Raw genomic sequence first — 20,430 nt, forward strand, 5'->3', positions numbered from 1 at the left:
GTAAAGAGACACCTGAACTTTTTGTCACCTTGAATACTGGGCTTATTCTAGCTTTTCTCCTCTGAGCCTTCATCTCTGCGAAGGGTCCTAGAGCAACATTTTTTCCAGGTGTTTGGGGAAGTGTTTTTCCCCAAGGACCTGTATGTACTGTCATATAGTGTAGCTCTGTGATGCACATGTTAGAATATCTCCTCTGCCTTTACCTCACAAAGCCCAAGTGTGAAACCCTTTTCACTTCCTTTCTTCTTCTTCCCCTCCCCATGCTGACAGCAATGCACAAGTGATGCCTTAGCAATGCATCTGAACTCAAGTCATGGCTGTCTGAAATTTCAGCCCTTATGAGAGACAGCAGACCGTGGAAGCCACAATTTTTTATTGTGCCCTAGGGTTGTTGTGAGTGAATAATCAAAAGAGTATGATTCAGTTGTAGCCATAACGTTGTTTTTTCCTCTGGTGCCACAGGCGTGGAAATGCAGAATTGATATGCTCCAGTGCTGGTCACAGGTGCTGCCTGATCCCTTTAATGAAGGAACTGTAATGGTTCTTACTTCTAGTGAATCTAATCCCTAGTACACGACTCCTCTTCTCAGGCTAGGCTTAATTCAAGGACAAGTAGTAATGTAAGGACTTTGCTTGTCTGTCTCACTCAGATACTTCACTCCCCAGTGACCCCGTGCCTTTTTAGATCTTTCCTATCAGAGCACAACCATCTCTGACGCAGACACCAACCAAATGTGTTCAGACAGCCCATGCTGCAGGATTTTTGCTTGTTTCAAAATGAGTGTCACCTGTGCTTCACCAGTGTGGGCCCCGAGACCATAACTGCATAAACAAACTGCGTCAGGGATGAAGAGGTGCCAGACACAGGCACTGATTAAGACAAAGGACTAGGTAGTTCTAGAAACTTGATTTCTTGGTGTAGCTCAGGTTAGCTTTGTCAGATTGTCAGTCTGTATGGCATGATTTATTCATGAGATGTTAATTCTGTGTCTGGCTCATGGACTAACAGCATACTTGCCTAAATTCTTACCCTGATGCCAAACTACCTCCCCTTCCTGTTCCTACTTATAAAATGTGTCATACTTGTGAAATTGCGGAATTAAACCCTTCCTTTCAAGCCAGACGGTAGCTGCAAAAATCCTGAGGAAACGTCTATGGGGAATTTTCTTTCCCCTTCTGGATTTTCTTTATGTGGTTTTCTGTTTCTTCCCTGCTTCTTTCTCCTTTGTAACTTCTGGGAGCAAAACAATACCTCTGTGGACACGTTTCAAACCAGTGAACAGGTTTCATCTCAGGGCTTTGCAGACACAGTTCTGCATTCTTGTCTTCAGACAAGGTTTACACAATAATTGTATGAGCCTCTGCTCTGCATCTCCTGCCATGAATCAGCTTTACTACTGTTCATTATTTCTGTGACTGTCAGGAAGCTAGATGGAAGTTGCCTCTTTAGATCTTCTCATTCTCTCTTTCAGTATTGGACGTGACAAAGGAATGAAGATCTCTTCTCCAGAAAGTTTACAGAAGTCCAGAGGAAGAGAGATGCTGTGCAAGGTGATGCATTGCATGATTGCACTGGCTAGAGAGCTCCTTGTTTGCCTGCCTGTAGGTGATGTATTGGGCAGGATTGCTCATGGCACCCATAGGAACAGGTCTTCATGGAGTGGGAACAGGTGAAATGAAGCAGGAGGTAGAGCAAAGAGAGAGAAAATCTTCAGAGTGACCACTAGAAAAATGATGAAGACAGTAATGGCATTAGCAAGGCTTCACTATATGGGTTTGTTTGTTTATCTAGCTCTTGTTTACCAGCTCTCCATCACTTCCCTGAGCTGACACAACTAGAGAATAATGGCAGGACTTTGCAGACCTTGATGGTCCATGTAACTGATGGGAGAGGTAGAATGTTTGCCTGCTGTCCACTGATTTCTATACGTCACTAAAGAACCTTCATTTTTCCTTCACCTTTCATGTTTCTTGCACTTTCTACTACTCCTTTACAAAGAGATAACCAAGACAAAATCCCTTTTTTTGCAGAAGTTTTTCTAAAATTCTCTATGAGTGGATTCATGTTGTAGTGCATTTTTCAGAGTGCTCCCACTCTTTAATGCCCAGTTTTTGTGTTCAGTCTTACATCATTCCTTTCAAAGGCATCCTGAGGAAGAAATCTAATGGCTGACTTCTAAAAGATTGCTCTAAGCTTGGCAGGACCTCAGTTCATGGAGTAGAATAGTACATCAGTGTAACAGAATGTCTGGACAGTACTTACAGGGCAAGCAATTAAACTGCAACAACAGTGACCCTTGAAATGCAATGTCCCAGCATACAGTAAATTTTTTCATGTTAAAGGTTATGTTGCTTCCTCAGGAACCGTTTTGGGAGATTTTTCACATCACAGTCTGGATGTAATTGGTGCATGCTGGAGATTTATTCCTCCAACAGGTCAAATAACCAATATATTTCATTGCTAAGCTGAGTGGGGCTTTTATTTTCTCGAATTATATTTCTATCAAACATTTTTTGTCTCTTTCATGGTTCACAGAGGATTTGGATCTTTTGGTGCTTGCAGCCAAGTGGATTTACCCAATGGGTCTGTTCTTACTCCAGCTTCTCCTTTAGTGGCAGCTGTTGCCAGCAGAGGAGTAGTTTGTGTGGCCACTAGTGTTTCATTCATGTAGCCATGGCTTTCTGCCCTGCCTCCCTCACCCCCAGATGAAAATGTGAAAATGCATTACAAATCTGCTTAGCAGATGGCTTGTAATCTCTTCCTGTTGCAGCAGTGTGGGGTCCAGTAGCAGTTTCTGTATTTATTGTGCTTTCCGAGAGTTGCAGGGTTCCAGTGTGAATGGTTTATGTTGAACTTGAACTTCGTAGGCTGTGCCTTACCGTGGATCAATAGAGAGTAAAGGACTGTATAGAGTCAAAGAGAAAGTACCCTCTAGGAGAACATTAAGGAGGAAAGAGAAAGTGTGCAAAAATCTGAAATTACATCTCATCAGTTTTTGCAGAGAAATCCTGTCTCTGCTCTTCACTGCATTTGCATTACAATATATTTAATAACACTGTGACAACAGTTCTCAAATAATGCATTATAATGGAATATGGTAATTTGTATGCAAGTTTAGAAACATTTGTAGGATTTTAATTTTCTTGTGCTATGTTTCCCTGTTTCCATTGTCATGGGGTGTCTGAATTGGACCTCTTACACACATTCTCAGTAAATCATTTGCACTAATAATTTTGCAAGTAACCTTATTAGACATGTTCTTTCCTGAAGCTGAGGCAGCTAATGATGAACCTGATTTTACTATTCATACATATGCTGAATGCAGTACTCCTTAGCTGTAATTTAGAGAATAAGGTAAATAAATAGGTATCTAAATTATCTGCAGTCTTGCATTAACCCTATGTGTGATTCAACTTCCTTCTTCCCCCAGGGAAATAGAGTTCGTCTCTGGTCTGTTAAGGTCAGTCTGCTTATACTAAAATTTAAATTACATTCTTTTAACTGCAATTATTCTTCATATATAGTTGGGCTTGGCAACATCTTTTATAATATAAGTATGTTTGGGGAAAGGGATGCGAGGTAATTACTTAATCATTTTCTCATGTAAACCTGTATTTTCTAGTAATGTTCAATGAGGAAACAGCAAGGGGGAGGTGAGGAGATATTGCAAGAAATCACTGTCTGGATCCTATCCTGTCTGTGGAAGACTTCTAGCTTAAGTGCTCATGGAGAAAATAGGAGAGGCAGATGCAAGTCCATCCTTTCGGGTCAGAGGGCTTTCCATTCCTTAAGAAACTTCATTTTCTAACAAGCTAGAGAGTGTTTTGAGGCCGATGCACTTAGTCATGCTTCTTGCAGTCTTGTGAAGGTACTGGTGAGAATGCTGAGTTGGCAGGGAGAGTGCTTTAATTCCACTTCTTGCTCCAATGCATGGTTAATTATTTTTGCATAGAAGAAAATGCTAAAAGAAGTCCATTCCAAAAAACAGGGTAGCCTCAGTATATTGTACTTTACAAGCAGTTTGGAGATAAAAATTTGAATCTTTAGAGCCATTAAGCCTAGTTTTCTTCTATCCTTGGTGAATGCTCTCACCTCTGAGCTGTTACATAAAACTAAATGCACCGCCAGTTTTGTGAATCCAACCATTCATTTTCACAATTTTTTTTCCTTCTAAAAAGCACTATAAAGGGCATGTTATTTTCTGAATAAACCAGAATGTTTCCTGTTGAGCAAGGCAATGGTTTCTGGTTCTGTCTTCTCTGTACTGAAGGGTTTTATACTGAACTTGAATTGAAGCAGATCTTTCTCTTGGTTAATTTTTTTTTTCATAATATGTCTGTTTCAACACACTTGGGGCGGTGTTATTGTTGTTGTTATTACTATTATCATCATCATCATCATTATTAGTATATAGCTTGAGACCAGCTCTGGATTATTTTGAATGGGTCTGCAAAGTTTGTTAAGATAACTTAATATTTGCAAACATTTGCAAAATGCCACATTTGCAAAATTTCAGAGAATCAGGATCTCTGTTAGAAAGCCACTCTGGGACCAAAGGTTGAATTCATGGAAAACCACAGGTCAAGTCTAATCCAGCAAAGCATAAAGGCACCTGCTTAATTTTAAGGAATATGCAGTGTCCTATGGCCTTTTATGAGTCTCATGGTTTTAGGAAGCATTTTTTAGGACTGAGGTAGAGCACTCGGTGCAGGACAAAATCAACTCTTTAATGAGCTTAACAGAAAACCCCACAGGCATACTCAGCATGTGCTTTTTAAACATGTATAATTGGGTCAAATGAAAACTAATTCCCACTGGAGTCCAGCCATGCCCAAGGAACCCTTCCAGGATTATTCTTTGAAATCCTTCAGGCAGAAATATTTCCATGCCAATTTCTACTTCCTTTTGATTGTGGAGCTGCTCAAGAATAGGCTAACAAGAATTCTTCTTCTCTGAGGATTTTTCCTGTTCTCCATACCCCTCCCCTACCATCATTCTCCCTCTTGCTTTCCTCACTGCTTCTCAGCATACTAGAAAAGGTCAGAAGCAATTTGATCAAGCATCCCAAGAAATGAGTGTCTTTGAAGAAAGTGCAGGTCTGTGAAATTTGCATATGAGAGGTTAATCTTTTGAGGAGTTGTTGGGTTGGAAATAGAGCTTTATAATGAAAAATCACCTTTGAACCTTACATCTAACTACTTTAGGTTAAAGAAAAGTAAGTCCTTTCATTGGTAAAAAAAAAGCCTTCCTACCAAAGGTGTCTTCTCTCTGTTTTGCTGCCTGGGTAATATATTTGGGCTGGGTTTTTCCATCCTTTGATACATACTCTACAGACACCAAATGAATTAACAGTCCCAGAGGGCTGTCAAAATGCAGAAAGTTATAAATTAAAGACAGGCTTAGCCTAAATTGGTGTCTGAATTCGTGAATGAATTGACACATGGCTGTGCTTGTTCTCTGAAGCAAGAGCTGTTGAATCTCTTCAGCTACTGACCTTACTCTCCCTCGCCAGAACTGCCTAGTCTTTTCCTTAGTTGATAGTGCATAACAGATTCTGTATTGCTGTTGAAGTGTACATCGTTCTTATCTGCTGGTAAGAGTTGCAAAGCTGTCTGTTTACTTATTGATACAATCTGAGACTTTAGTGGATCCCTCGCACATGTTAGCATACACTTTCTCCTTGATGTCCCAGTAGGATTTGTCTACTTTGGAGACTGAGCATCTTCACTTTTGCTGTAGCTTATTTAAAAACATGCAGGAAGTCAAGCTGCAAAGCAGCTAGTTAAGTTTGCAAGTGGAGGGGGAAGCTTACACATGCCAGTGCTGTGCATTAAATCTGGAAATGAGCCATTCTGATTTGGCTTACGCATTTCACTGTCAGGTGTTGGCCTTTTCAGTAGTAGCAGGATTCCTCCTCGTAACTGAGATCCAAGGTGAGAAACCCTCCAACACTTAGAGACGGGCTTTAACTCAAAGTGTTTGGTGCATTTCATTTTGATCTTGGCTCTCTGATTTCCACAAGTTCCACTTTACTTTGAGATCTTTGGGTTGTTGAAAGCTGGCACACGATGTGATACTTCTCATAGAAAATTAAGGTGCACTTGCCAGAGGACGATACTAGCCCTCCCTGTTACGGGTCGTTTAATGTGTAGTCTCTGCTAAATGGATCTTCTCTGGGATATTTTTCATTCTTGACAGGGAAGACAGACAATCTGTTGAGAACAAAGGGGAATTATTTCTTGGTTTTTGGCAGTGAGGTCTCTCTTCGGTTTAGGACTGCTGAGCAGAACAGCTAGATTTCATCTCTGGATGAACTTCAGTCTCCACACTCCTGTAGGAATACCTGCAGTCAGGGAGTGTTTAACTTCCAGCCAGTGACAGGAGAACACAGCTGATATAATATACTTTCTCTAGCTGTAGCCTCCTCATGTAATACATAGTTGTCACTTTGTCCATGCTGGACTGTGCCAGCAGGGAACTAATAATGCCCAGCAAAGGTAGAAAAATGGTATCTGTTTTATTTTAAACAGAGTAGTTTAGGCTTTCTGGCTTGCCTTCCTTTTTCTTTTTTTTGTCTTTATCCCCAGGAGGTTATTTTAGTGCTTCTATAAGGAAAAATAAATGCTCAAGATGGCAGCTGCAGGGGGTGAATTGGTCACCATGCTCCAAGCAACTTGGTAGAGTTGAGTTCTGCCAGACGGGCAGGCTCCTGGTCATGCAGAATGCATTAGAAGAGAGTGGGGCCTCCTGGCTTTGCATAGCCAGGGGCAGGGTCTGGCCCCAAGCACACAAGTAGGCTGCTGGGGAGTGCAGGGCTTGGGATTTCCCCATCAGGCAGCAGCCCTGATATTTGGTGAATTCGTACGAAGTAGACTGCAGTTTACCCTAATGCACACTGGTGCTTTGGGAGGGCCCAGAGCTTTAGAGTTTTGCTGCTTTTAAGCAAATTAACATAGTCATGGCAGCAAATGACTGTGATTTTTCCTAAAGATGAACAAACTCTGGGTCTAATAGAGGCCTGCTATTTCTCAGAAATTAAAATGCTGCTTCCCTAAATGAGGCCAGGGAGGATGATCAGATGTATAAAGAAGGAAAACATTGCCAGGCAGTATCTGGGACTGGATAATTCACATGAAAATACTCCCTGTGTCAGAATCAAATAGTCTCTGTGATAAGAAAATAATTCTTCCCCAGCTCAGAGGATATTGAGTACCAAGATTTTTACATCCTCTTTGAAATAGCCCTTTGTCCCTATCAGTACTGGTGGTTTATTTTTTTTCCACTGGACAAACATTGATTTTTCTTGCTGCCAAACCCTGCATTTCTAATGGAGCTTGAAATTAACACGATTTTTTTGTAGTTGTTGTTGTTTACCTCCTTGTTTGCACACCAACAACCTGAATGATGTTGGCACAGCTTGAGGAACAGGTTTCTTGAAGTTTTAGTTGAATGCAGCAGGGAAAGCACAACACATCTTTTTCTCCAGGCACTACACAAGTAATGACAGCCACATGGTATTGAGGGGTGGTTTTGTGTATCTGTGACACTGATTGAAAGGCTTAGTGTGCTAGTTTGAAAACAAACCAGTGGGAAATCACAAGTCAGAATTATAATTTAATAGGAAAACTAAAATAAATGCAATAGTACAAGAACACTGACAGAGTCAGGATACAACCTGACACCCTGTTAGTCAGGGTGGTGGTAGCAGTCCAGATGAAGTGGTCCTGTTGAAGCAGTGATCCTGTAGAAAGATCTGGTTTTTTTCACCTGAAGGTCCAGTGATAGCTCTTGTCCTCTGGGAATCCAGTAGGTAAGGGCTGTTTGTGCTGTTCCAAACCCCAGATTATATCCAGGTGAGAATGCTTGGCTCCCCCCCTGGGCGGAGCAGCTCACAATGGGCTGATGTAATTTTATGAGTCAGGCAGTGGGTCCTCGATTGCCTATCAAACCAGATAGCCTTTCCAGAGGGAGTTATCAGGGATGAGTCATGGTAGGAGATAATGAACACTGCCCCACCTGCTTTAACAGCTTGTGAAGATGATCATAGAATACATGTTTTTGGTTACATCTTACATTGTAACATAGGACACTTGGGAAAGCTTGCATTTGTTTAAGGTATCTGGGATCCAGAGGGCATTCTTTATCATACTCTGCTGGGATGATTTCAGTGTGCTGCACATACAACCTTGAGGTAGCAACTGCTGCAGTATCCTGTAATTCTGCTCCAAGAACCTGTTCCTATGGAGAACCTATTCCCATGTTTTAGAGAAACCTTTTGTGAGGTCTGTGAATTAATCAGAGAAATCTTGATTCAGAGAAAGTGGCAATTAGGCTGAGATGAAGAGTGTTCCTAAAACTGTCCTATGTATCAAAATTCCCTCTCCCTCCCAACCTTATACATTGGGATGCGGAATTGGGGTGGTACCCTTGTATAAAGCCTTAGTCAATACAATAATCTACTCTTGTCTGGCTAATTTTTGCAGTTTCAACTGGCTATAAATTACAGCACATACCTTTTACAGCAATTTGAAAATCTAAATATCTGAGTCTTTTTTTGAAACTTCACAGCTATCCTTCGGTCACAGTACCAGTTTCCCTTAATCCTCTCACTTGGAAGAATCCTTGTAGTTAGAGATAATGGTTTTACAGTATGGCTGAATTTCCTTGCTGTAAGTTTGAATAGATAATAATAGCAACAGATTTCTCCCTTCCTTTGATCTTCACATAACAGATTTTTTTAAATGATGTTTTAAAGCCTATAACTAGAAATTACTAAAGGTAAGATACTCCTAAGATCTTGCACTTGGGACCTTTTGGTAATGTGGGTTATTTGAGAGAGCTTTTTACCCCTCCACAATGAGAAAGGCTGTGACTGAATCCCAGCTCTGCTGTCAGCAGTTTGGATCCATGTGGGCCTAGTCTCATTTTCTTAACCATCTGCCAAGAATAAGATGTGATCTTTGGCAAGAGCTTGTGTTCCCATATATTGAGAGTGGGAGATACACACCACAGAACCATTCTGTATCAAACCTGACTGGCAAAGTGTCCAGAGTATTAGGTCAGCAATTTTCCATCAAATTGCTGTCAGTTATTGTTGATCCAGTGTGAAGGTCATGAATTAAGCAGAAAGGATTTGGGCAGTTCAGGGTCAAGATCTGAGCGGCTCTTATTCAGTGAGTAAGAGCCTCCTATCAAGGTCCTTGTTAGCTATTGCAGCTGGAAATTCTTTTGAAATTATTGTGTCAATGTACTGTTCTACTTAGGAAAATGACTGAGTGGCAGTGTGACACTATACATTTTGTATTTGTTTTCACTCTCTGACTTACAAAATCTGTTCACTTTCCATCTCCAGCAATGATTTTTCTTCCTGCCAGAGGCACAGACTTCACCTGGGATCTGGAAAAATCAATCTATGGCGTTGTTGTCGCCCATGTGGAGCAGACATAGGGCAGGACTCAAGGCACATGTCCTAGAAGTGCAGAGCATCCTCATTGGTGCTGCACTGCAGGCTCCAATCTCCTCCTCCTCTCCCAGTTCTGCAAGACTAGGAGTTGAAAATTTATGCATGTTAGTCAAGTCAGTAGTTCTAAAGCTTAGGAGGGGCAGGGAGCAGAGATGGTGGATAAGATCACCACTTCTCAGCACTGCCTTTTCTTGCTCATTCCCTTCAGTTTTCGCTATGCAAAGCCCCCAGAGGTGAGGTTGTACACCAGGACAGAATCACTATCATGTGGGAGAAAGCCAAGAGATTTGTGCTCTAAGACAGTTGGGAGGAACTCATTTGGGGGTAAGTCAGCAGTCTTCTGTCAGTGAGATAAAGGTGTTAATGAACCAGCACCTTTGTTCGATCAAGTTTATTGCAAGCCAGGATTAGAAAGTTTCTTTCTAAGGACTTCTGTATCTCTTGGCTGCGATGCTGTGGGGCTTGACTCAGCAGCATTCAGTGGCATTCCCTGCACTGTGTTTTACTTCTGTTCATTTCTGCTCTTAAGATTGAAATGTCGTATTAGATTAAGAGTTCTACACATGTCAACACTATGAAAGGCTTCCCTTTCACTTTAGCAGGAGTGGGGACTGAGGTACTGTGTTGCTGAGGGCGTCTGATGGAGTTTGGCTAATAAGATCTGATTTCATGAGGTTCGCATCCTATTAAGGCAAGAGGGATCAGGCCTGCAAGCATGATAGAAAAGTGCAAACACAATAAAACGGCTCTTATGAATATTAATAGGCCTTGAAACAATACAAGGCGAAAATTGTGATGAGGTGGGGGTTGAGCAACTGCTATCTGGTGTAGCACAACAGCCTCCCTTTCACCTTGCTTCTGCCTGCAGCTTGTCACTCACAAACCCTGACAGATTTGGAGATGGGGCTCAGGAATTTGATAGCTTCCCTGAACCCATTTCAGCTCTGCAGCTTGCAGCCTCTACGTAGGCATGAGTGCAACTAAAGTAGCTGATCCCTATGCACAATCCCTATGTTATCAATCTTCCCTAGCAGCTCTAACCAAGCCAAGATCTGCTCTTCAGCGGATTGCATTGTTTTTAAAAGTATCTTGGCTTATTCCTTATAATCCCCTTCATGGGTGAGTTACCATCCATGTCAATGATCTCTCTGCATCTCTAACCTCAGTATAAAACATCGGCGGGTAAAGCTCCTATATTTCCCTGCATTTCTTGGACTGGCTCACAGCCATGGCTCTGTCTTCCTCTGCATGGATTGCTTCCTCAGCTGTAGCTCAGGAAATTGCTGGTTGTGTTTTTGCATGATCTGTCCTGTGATGCACCAGCTTTGATGCTCCTCTGCAGTACTTTCACAGAGGAGTCAATTAACGCCTGCCTGTTATCATCCATTGTAGCTCACTTTTCTTGCGTGCCTAGCAAAGAAGTGCCCTCCTTTGTGCATCTTTAGCTTTTGAAATGTAGTGCAGATATGACCCATCCCAGTATTCCACAGCAGAGCTTCTTTTAGCCCCATTTTATGGACTGAGACACAGAAGCAAAGGAAATTAGGATCAACGGACATTTATGATTAAATTTTTTGCTTCTTTGAGTGTGCTCCCGTGAGCGACCCTTCAGCAGCCCCCCTGCCCAGCCACCAGTGCCACTCCCCTTTCTTGATGCAGCACATGGGAGTTGCCATACCTCTGGGCTACAAGAATTCAGGGCATGTACTGGCCCTCCAATTTGTTCCCATTTTATTTTTTTGAATGTTCATCTCTCTACAGAAGTGTCCCAGAAATCCCCAAGACATGTATTATATTTCTTTACACACATTTCTTTATCAATTGAATTATTTAGTAAAGAGGTATGTTCATATTTTATTGATATAATTTGAGGAGTAATCTCACTCCTTTTCCCTTAACACTTGTTTAAAGAAAGCAGCATTTCATCCTCTGTTGCTTTGGTTTGTTTTTCTTTCATTCATCCCTGAATCTCTAAACATTGTATTGCTTCTTTTGCAGGAGAAAACTGACTCATGGAGGTTAAGTGATTTGCTGTTATTTGTAGAAGCAAGCAGCAGGCGATGGGAAACAGCATCTAGGTATCAAGCCTGCTACTCTGGCACTGGCCACATTGAAGTGGTATCAGGCAACACATGGGCCAATAGTGCTGTCCTCCCATTTATTAGTAAACTGCCCATGGTGGGCCTTTTTAAAGTAGGCCCTACCTAGAATGATGTTTTCAATTGCTCAGTAATGAATTAACTTTCTTGCTTAACCACTTTCTTTCATCATCTTTGCTGTTCCTTTAAGTTGCTTTCTGCCTCAGTTTCCCATCTGTTAGCTGAGGCCAGCTGCATCAGCTCACTTCACTGCAGAGGTGGATACATCAGAACCATAAAGGGTTCTGACACTGTGAGAACTGTAGAAGCTGGGACACCAAGATAGCCCTCCTCAGGAATATGGCTCCATATTAATAGTCTGCAGAAAAACTCCTTAGGAAAATGGGGCCTGGGCAGGTTTGACTGAAGCACCTAAAGCTTGTTAAAGAAGCGAGTAATGGTAGCTTCAATAAACTACGCTCTGCTCTTTGGTGGTAGAGAATTGAGAAGCCAAGTCCCGCAGCTGCGCCATTGTCTCTGGCCCCTGGTGGTGAGAGAGGTGTTTTATGCTTGGCCTCTTCAGGGAAAGGCTGCTTGTTTGCATTGTATTTGTGGCATAATTACTAATGGTACAGATCATTTTTATTAGCCAAGCTGTCTGCATTAAAATGATAGATTTTTTTGTATTATTAAGAACATCCAAGGGAGTCTCTGCAGCAGCAGGAGAAAGATGATAATTTTTCATTTAGCTTAAGAGCAGATGGTTACAGAAACATTCTATGTAAATAAATTAAAGGGAAGCCACCCTCGCTAATAGTAAAGTAAACAGGTTTGGAAACAGCCATCTTAGGACCAGGCTTTTCTGTTCTCTTCCTTTCTCACAAGAGCTTCATCTGCTCTTCAGCTTACAGGCCCATATGGCTAGGGTATTAATTAAACCAATTTGCTTTTAGGCCAAAGTCATCTAAAACAACTTGAGTCCTGCTAGAGCAAGACTATCACTCTCATGCAGCTTTCTTGAGCACTAGAGAATGCTTAGCCAGCCTAAGCATCTGGGTCGTAATCAATGTTATTGATAAGCATTTCCACATGCCTTTTGTTGTGGTAGTAAGGCTGTGAGTGATCTGAGAGAAGTATTACTACCGTTGCTGTATTTTAGAGTTGCATCCTGCAGTCTCTGATGAGTGCTGCAGTCACAATGCCATGCTCCCCTCAAGAATTTCAACTCAACAAAATCAGTAAAGTAGAAGTGGAGAAATGAGAGGTAATTAGGGGAGGAAAGTAATTTTGTAGCACAAGGGCTGAAAATGCCTCAGATATGGTAGCTAGAGAAGAAAGCAGCTTCTCTTCCCACCATCCAAAAGCAAACAACAGATATTGTAAGGAGGAAATTGTGAAAAGCCTGGCCCTCAATAGGTTCACAAAATGAAAAGCTACAAGAACTTTGATGACCAAGAAAGCCATGCTTGATCTTCTTTGAGCGGTTCTCTCTGTACGTGGAGTTGGAACAGGAAGGTAGGCCAGTACTCAGAAAACGCTGTTGGACAGAACAGCTCCCTCTTCTGTCTTCGCAACCAGACTGATGCAAAAACATCACCTGGGCTTCTTCCTGAGGCCTCCAGTCGCACAGACAGGATTCAGTATGTTCGTAAGAGGGTTTGGAGTCTCGGGGAGTAGCAAAATGCAGTTTGTGCCTGTATCAGGAGGGGATCACATGCTGATGAAATGGTGGTTTTGTCAGTTGGTGGAGGCTGGAGCTGGAGGAAAACCAATCCTCTTCCTAGTATGGAGTAGGTACTTGCCTGGGATGACTTGCACCATTTCTAGATTCCAGCGCAGATTTTCCGTTGGATGTGGATGTATTAAAAAGCATGATACAAAGCAATTAGAATATTGCCATTACTGAGAGTCATGCTTGGATATCATAGAGCAAAAATTGATGACTAATGGCAAATATAATAGAAACGTAACATTTGTTAACAGTACCAGAAAAAAAAATACTATAACCTAAGGACTGGTAACAAGAAGTGTGGTATAAGCTCATTAGGGGGTTGAGGGAAGAGAAGGGTTAGAGGTTAGAGTATGTTAGTTAATGAAAGAAATTCCTCTACCCTATCAGTATACTGAAAACCAAATGCAATCCTAGATTGTATAAGGCAAGGTGTCGCTTCAGGGAGAAGGCAGTATCATGGCTTTGTCAGTTCTCTGCACACTACCAAACACCCATGTGCAAGGAAATCAACATTAGACTGCCATATAGATAAAGGGAAAGGCTTCTGGGGTGAGGGGGACAATGGATAATCCATTGTATACATGAGAACTAGAAGTGTTTGGCTTGTTTAATCCAGAGGCTGAGAGAAGATATGAATGCTCTCTATAAATATGTCAGAGGAGTAAACACCAGGGAGGGAGAACAGCAATTTAAACTAAAAGACAACATTGCCACAAGAGGAAATGGGTATAAATAGCCCATGAATAAATTTAGGCTGCAAATTAAGTTTCTAAGCAAAAAAACAGTATGATTTTTAGATATCCAAGTAAGAATACTAGAGCAAATAACCTAACTGGTTCTAAACTGAGATTTGGTTACTTTTACAAGAACAAAAAATGTGCTTAGCTGTGGCACCTCCACTACCATACCTGACACTGGCAGACTGAAAATTATTATCCTGTTATATTTGCATATGGGAAGATCAGCCTGAAAAAAGCACTCTCCATATTTGATACTTCCAGAGTCAGAGACATCATATGTATAGCTTGTGTGCTTCACTATAATTTCTATTACTTAATTCTTCATAATTAAAAAGAAGTTCTAAACAAACAAGGGTCTGCTCTCAAAATTATGAATTTAAAGTAAAACTTGTACTTACCTAATTAGCTATGATAGGGTCCTAGTTTATGAGAGCAGGCTCTTTTTTTCAAGGCCTAGGACTGCTTCTAAGTTGGGAAATGCTTAGATGCAGATGTTAACAGCTCTAATGTCAAGACTCAAATTGTCATTTGTGCACAGTGAAAATTTCCCAGCCAACCTTAACTGCTGCTGATCTTTCACCACCCAAAGCCAGTGACAAGCCTGTTCTCAAGCAACATATATCCTCACTGCATCAGTGACTCTGGAAATTGAGAAGTGATCTGTGTGTGGGTCTACCTTTCTCTTGTTTGATAGACTGATTTCTTTCCTCCTTTACTGTAGCATTTAAACCAAAGTCTGTGTGTCTCAAAGCAGCAAGCCACTTCAGAAGAAGTAGTTTGCAGTGAAGAAAATTCTGTTTTTCTCTAGAAGTAACCACACCGTGAACTCCATTGACCAAAGTAAAATATGTAAGGTTTTGATATATGACATACACTTCAGTGCATGACAGAAGTATGGATTGAGGGGGATATTTATGCCAACAAAAGACTTTTGTCTAGACAAACAACATTCATATACCACAGATTTAAGATTTTAAAAGCTACAGACAGGCAGCATCCTATATTTTTTCTCTAAACCTCCTTGTTAACAATTCCTTATCCAAGTGGTGTAAGGTAGAAACAAAGGCAGAAGGTTTTAAGGAGGTAGAGTGGAGTAAAATTTCAAAGCCTTTCAAACCTTCCTATTCATTCTCTTTCTAGCATATAGGGTAGTTGGGGGTTAAATGTCTGAGCTGTGGATCTGCAGACTTCTGCTGGCTGGATTTGCAAAACTGCAGGATTTTTACTTTGATTAACAGGATAATTAGTGCTGTATTGTAAGCATAAGCCTCATTGAGCTTTGTAAGTAATAATTTCTTACCTCGACCTCAGAGACTCACCACAATCCTTAATGCTGTACAGGCCAGACCTAGGGTGTCTATTTAAAGACCTCCTGTGCCTTTAGCCAGTGCCTCTTTCCTGCCCTGTATTAAGCTCCCCTTTGGCGATGGTGCAATTTCAGAGTTCCTAGGTGGTTTTTTTCCAGGTTTCTGTCAATCAGCTTAAAAATTCTCACTGAGGTCATTAATGCAGTGAAGTCATGTGAGCCATGAGAGCCAGGGTCAGGAAGCTGTGAGCCTCTATGTAGCTGGGGGACAGAGGAGACGAGACTGGTAGCATTACAATGGGGCTGCTTGGATGCCGCTCCCCTGTGCTGACCCAACACTAGTCCCCATATCTTTGTCTTCCTGTCCCCTCGGCTCCTCCTTTTACAGTGGAAATCAATCCCACAAGTGAGTCTGACTTGCAGTAAAGTCTTTGTAGTTAAGTTGCTGACTCCAGAGAAAAGCTGGATATTGTCATCAGTCACTTTGCCTATACAATATCTCTCAGTAGGCAAATTTTCTACTGGCAGCATCCACTGTCACTCTTGAATCTTTTTGCAAAGTGCCCATTTGATAGCTCCAACCTATACACTAAACTTGAGAGAATTCAGTTACACATCAGGAATCTGTGCTGTTCTGAATTTCCACACTGAGCAAGTTACTTCGTAACTAACAAACCAGTGAACCATGATCCTTGAACAGGAAAGACTGGGTGTGGGGTTATTGTCTGTGTTAGCTAAGCAGTCTCAGACGTGATCTGGGGGAATCTCCCAGAAAATGAAACAGGTGACACAGCACAGCTTGTTTAGTATAAATCAATCAACATTAAATCAACACTGATTCTGCTTTTGCAGGTCCTACATCATAATTAAATGTGAACTTAAGATGCATGAAAGTTTGCAGCCCCTGTTGTGATGTTGAAGAGTAGTGGACACCTTCCGAAGCTGGGATATGTGACATTTCATCCAGGTGCCATTACTGCCATGCTGACCACTCTTGAAAACTTGTGGTGTTTTCTGAGACCAGCAACAGCATTTCTAGACAGATTTTAGTTTTTCCAGACCTAACAACTGCTTTTTCATTTCCCACTGTTTACAGATGGAAACTTTGGTGTTCCAGAATCTACCATTTCAATGAAAGCTAATTCCCAGACAAGCTTCAATTTTCCATGGAGACCCTGGACAGGTTTTGGGGCAGAGGAGGCAGGTGAAGGTAGAAGTGAGTGGATTGCAGCTCTTTATCTGTGCTGCAGTTCGATGGCTTTCCTGGCATTCGAGACCAGCTGGACTGAATACCCAGAAGTGCTCCTCCAAACATGCCAGCTCTGTCTCGGTGCACTGGCTCCTGGGAAGCTCTGCTATGTAGACTCCAACCATCGTCAGGGCTTGCCATAAGAATAAATTTGTAAGCAGACCATTTTTGGCTCTTGCTGTAACAGTCTCTGAAAAGAGCCATTCTTTCTGTCTTTTCCTCCACCTCCCTTTCGGAGACATGACCAATATTTTCCACAAATTGAGAAGTTTACAGTTCTCCACATACAGTAGCTCCTGCCAGAAATTTTTAGTTGCCACAGCAACAACTTAATGGATTTTTAAAGCCCCTGCCACTGGCCGTGCCTCTGCCCTGTTTGTTCTTCCTGTGCATTCCTGCAGCACCATGTGACACTGCAGAGGCAGTGACTGAGAGCTCTAATAACCCAGTAATGGATCCAATTATGGCCATTGGTGCTTCTGTTGAGAATACATGAATAAGTAAATCTGTGCATAAGGATGAAAGAGTGTGGTTTTAAAGCTGTCTGAGCAGTCTCAAGGAGTGGTGGCCAGGTTGCTCTTGCCAGGCCCTGGTGGAGGACGGCAGCTGAGGACTCAGCAGCCACTTAGCTTCCCTCAGGACCATGCTGGTCCGCAGGCTCCCTAGCTGATGGCTGTTGTCTTACAAGCATGGCCTCACACCACAGGCATTTGTGCTTTCTTTCAATTGCACTTCAGATGTCTCTGTGGGGCAGCTGAGTGCTGGTGTGTCTACTGACAGAGCTTCTCCCTTGATGGCAGCCTGAACACAAAAAATAGCACTCAATTTTCATCAGTAAGTGTCACTGTGTTCACATGGGTATGAGGATTGTGGCTGGGAATGGATTGGGCAGGACGGAAAAAGTACTAGCAAACTTTTGCAAGAAATATTTCATGCTTTGAGTGCTGCTCTGTAAGTTCAGGATGATCCTTGCATCCTCTTCACACCACCAGAAAATCTGTTTCTTCCTGTATCACTGTATTTCCTTCACCATCTACTGATGGAAGAGGCATCCATCTTTACCTGGCTGGCACACATGGTGACACACATCTTTGGCTTTCTATCATCCAGCAGTTGATCAGACAGGGAAAAGTGCCCTCTTCTGTTCTCAATTTTCCTTCCTTGTCTGCCTTTTCCCAGCTGATGCATGGAGTGGTAGAAGAATAAATGTCTTTTGGACAGTATATGGCAGATTTTGAAAAGAAGGAGTCTAGACTATCATCTGCCCCACAAGAGAGCTGGAGGGCAGGTATCTGAGCAGGAGAGATTGGCTGCAGAAGACCTTTCAACACCTTTTCTTTTCCCATTCCTTGGTGGCAGGAGGAGATAGTCATACTACAAGATTCAGGCAGTAAGCTCATCACAACCGAAGTCATTTGTAGGCACCATCTCCTACTGTTACGTATATCCAGACATAAATCCTTATGCTTGTTCTAGCTACTCTTTCTCTTCCCATGTCATTGTCCATTTGTCCGAGATCCCAGGGTTGCTCAGTTGCCTGGGTTTATTTTTCTGGTACTCTCAGTGTGTCTCTGTATGGATTGGGTCAAACTGACTGCCAAGGCCATAGTGGTAATTCCCTAAAGTCAGACTTCTGTACTTTATGGGTAGAAGTTGGTGAACCTCTTGAGAAAATTATGTCCTCTAAGATACCTAGAGGCCCCTGTAAGCCCAAGGCTGATGATCTCCCATTAGTGTTCAGAAGACAAAGATCTGTGAAAAGGACCCAGCATCAGCATTTTCTGGATTGAAACTACTGTTTTCTGAATTGTTGGAGGGCTGCTTTACAGATGAACCAGTGAGGAGAAGGCTGGGAAAGGCTGGTGATACATCTCTTACTGGGTATAGATCGCCTTTTGAAACCTGAGATTCATTTCTATGTATGTTGGTTCTGTACAGCCTTTCTTTCTGAAGTGAGGTCTTGCTTTCCTGCCCTTAGAGAGGTTTTCAGAATTCACCAGGTCTTGTTAACTGTTGGAAATCTGCAATATTAGGGTAGGAATTACAGTTTGGAAGAGGTCCCTTGTAGTGGTTTGACCCTGCTGGATGCCAGCTGCCCAGCAAAGCCACTCTTTCACTCCTCAACTGGACAGGGGAGAGAAAATATAATGAAAACTTGTGAGTTGAGATAAGGATGGGGAGAGATCACTCACTGATTACCATCACAAGCAAAACAGTATCAACTTGATGAGATTATTTAATTTATTACAAAGTAAAATCAGAGTAGGATAATGAGAAGTAAAAAAAACCAAATCTTAAAAACACCTTCCCCCAACCCTCACTCCCTCCCATGCTTAAATTTATTCCCAGTTTTCTACCTCCTCCCCACCAAAGATGCAGAGACACAGGAATGGGGGTTATGGTTTCTGCCACTGCTTCCTCCTCTGGGGAAAGACTCCTTGCCCTGCTCCAGTGTGAGGTCTCATCCACAGGATGCAGCCCTCCACAAACTTCTTCAACATGAGTCCTCCCCACGGACCACAGTTCTTCACAGACTGCTCCAGTGTGGGTCCCCTTCCATGAGTTGCAGTCCTTCCTGCAAAGGGGAAGGGTCCAACCTGGATCTGCCACAGGGTCACAGGTCCAACCAGCAAACCTGCTCCAGCATGGGCTCCCCTCTCCATAGGTCCATGAGTCTTTCCAGGAGGCTCCTTCAGCCTGGGCTTCCCACCAGGTCACAGCCTCCTTTGGGCATCCACCTGCTCCAGCATGGGGTCCTCCAGGGCTGCAGGAGGATCTCTGGACCCCCGTTGATGTCCATGGGCTGCAGGGACACAGCTGCCTCACCATGGTCTGCACCACGGGCTGCAGGGGAATCTCAGCTTCAGTTCCTGGAGCACCTCCTGCCCCTCCTTCTGCACTGACCTTGGTGTCTGTGCAGTTGTTTCTCTCACACTTTCTCAGTTCTCTCTTCTTTGGCCACAAGTACTTCTGTGCAATAATTTTTTTCCCTTCTTAAATGTGTTATCATGGAGGCATTACCACCACTGCTGACAGGCTTGGCCTTGGCCAGTGGTGGCTCCATCTTGTAGCGGGCTGGCACTAGCTGTGTCAGACATGAGGGATACTTCTGGCACCTTCTTACAGAAGCCACCCCTGTAGCGCTCCTGCTACCAAAACCTTGCCATGCAAACCTAATACATTTCTGAAAGCAGCTTCTGGTCAGTGAGCCCATTTCACTTACAGATCTGCCCACATGATCCAGATCCTAAGGAGATTTAAAGTACTCTACAAAATAAGATATTCTTTGATATTTGTCTCCCAGACATCAGGGAGGCTGAGAAGAGAGTTAAAGGGGGGATCATCTCCTCCCTGCTCAGCTGATACTGCAAGGTAAAAGGAGTGATTCTTTTCCCCCCCCTCCTAACCTCACCTAGCTGTGTCACAGGAGAGTTCATTTCTGTTATGCATCATTAATCTGAGTTTCTAATAGCAGTAAAAGATTCTGAACTTGGTCGACAGAGAAGTTAACAACCAGTTTGCCTGAGCCCTAACACTTGATCATTTAGCCTTGGTTATTAACTGCAGGCAAGGACCAGTTTCTGGGAGATAATTGGGGTCATAAACAATAGCTGTGTAATGGAGAGCATGCCCTAGGAGAGGGACTAAACATACTCAGCTGCAAGAAACTTACTGCCTTTGGATGGCATCCAGGTGCTGCCGTCAGCCAGCTAGAGGATGGACAGCCAAGTTGTTGCTGTAGGGGAAGAGAGGCCTTTAGTGCTTGGCAGAACGCAGCTATGCGTGCACAGGATGGCCCCAAGCTGGAAAGATGCTTGAATGCAGCCTCAGGAGGCTTGATAAAACTTCTTAAACATCAGT

At 42.7% G+C, this 20,430-nt stretch overlaps 1 protein-coding gene across 4 annotated transcripts in view; it reads left to right on the forward strand.

Moving 5' to 3' along the window:
* LOC116445060 (transmembrane protein 263-like) overlaps nucleotides 1-20,430 on the forward strand; it is a 207,795-nt gene that overhangs the window by 170,360 nt on the left and 17,005 nt on the right. The gene's annotated exons all lie outside the window — the stretch shown is intronic.

The sequence above is a fragment of the Corvus moneduloides genome, chromosome 6 (genome assembly GCF_009650955.1).
Source record: "Corvus moneduloides isolate bCorMon1 chromosome 6, bCorMon1.pri, whole genome shotgun sequence".
Taxonomy (NCBI): Eukaryota; Metazoa; Chordata; class Aves; order Passeriformes; family Corvidae; genus Corvus; species Corvus moneduloides.